We start from the raw sequence: 1,515 nt of genomic DNA on the forward strand, positions 1-1,515 counted from the left end.
TCCAGACCAAAATGATTGACCCTTCTTTTATCGAGTTCATCTGGCTTCATTCAGAAGGCTTTGAAAGAAAAGTTAGTGATTGAAAGGGAGCTGCTCATGTGAAAAGTCCTCATAATTTTTAAGCCCTGGACAAGATCAAGATAACTTGGAATTTTTACTGACTGCATGCATTATACACTACTTAGCTCAGGCTGTAGTAGCCCCATCAGTGTCTTGAAATTAGGTTTATTCTTAATTTTCTTACCTTGAATTAAAAGGGATGTGGAGAGTAGCCTGTGATACCATTGCCTAAACAGCAGCATGAGCAAGTGTTTCTGACATCATATATTTCTGTATACATGTTAGTTTTTCATGCTTTAACATACAACTCAAAGGTGAAACTAAAGTGGAGTGCTGATTAAGACAAAATTTTATAGCTCAGCCTTTATAATATGAAATAGTATTATATATTGAGGGAAAACACAGGATGTAATTCTCAACTTTTATTTGGGTAAAGCTTTGATTCCTATTTTGAAATGCAGACAAGGTTCTAAGAACTGCATAATATAACTACATTTTCAATAAAAACACTAGTAAAATATAGCTTACAATTCTTCTGGCCCCAGAATTAATTAGTTACCTCTTGGTTAATCTGAGCCTTTCATTTTACTATTGATAACACGTGAGAGTCCCTCCATTCTAACATGATGATGGATATATATTTCATACTCTATGATTGATTTGTTTATTATATTCAAAACATTATTATCTCTAAGTTACTTACAGTGAATCAAAATATTGCCATAGATGGGTGTATGCATGTGCTTTTCTAATCAGTCATTGATTGATTTTTCCTTTGCCTTTTCCATATTTTTACAATGAGATTTTTCCTTGTAAAATGAGATATGATTGATGTGAAAATGTGTGAATTATAAGGGACTTTACAAATGCATACCATTATTGTTATTTTCTACTAAAATGCAAGTTATAAATTTTATTATGTATTTGATTTTAAATATATCATAGAAATTTGGTAGGCTGGGATTTTACCACTCACCATTTCATTTTTCCACATTTTATCCATTCTATTATGCCCATCAGAAATCCTTTGTTTTACCTTACCTGAGACTTTCTATTGCTACCAGGAGTCCAAAAAATAAATGTTCAGAAAATAAGAAAGAGAAGCTAGTGAATTTTTATGCATTGTGATATGTCAGGCTAAAGTATATTGCAAAAAAAACCCAACAGATTCCTTATATTCCTGCATTCACATCCTATTGGAATGTGATGCTGTTATTCCCATCAAGATACAGAATCTTTTTCTCCATCCCTTGAATCTCAAGTTGGCTGTTAATTGTTGTGTTAATAAGATGTGTGCAAGTTGGCATTTGCTGTATTCACTGATTGACCCTGAGATAGCCAGGTAAAGAAGCCTAGACTGTCTTATTGGAGAATGAAAGACCATGTGAAGTAGAGATAAGCCATCCTAGATGAACCTACCAACCAGCTGACAACTTCCAAAGATGTAAGTGAGGT

The sequence above is a fragment of the Hyaena hyaena genome, unplaced genomic scaffold, assembly GCF_003009895.1.
Source record: "Hyaena hyaena isolate Hyena2069 unplaced genomic scaffold, ASM300989v1 scaffold_718, whole genome shotgun sequence".
In the NCBI taxonomy this organism is placed as follows: Eukaryota; Metazoa; Chordata; class Mammalia; order Carnivora; family Hyaenidae; genus Hyaena; species Hyaena hyaena.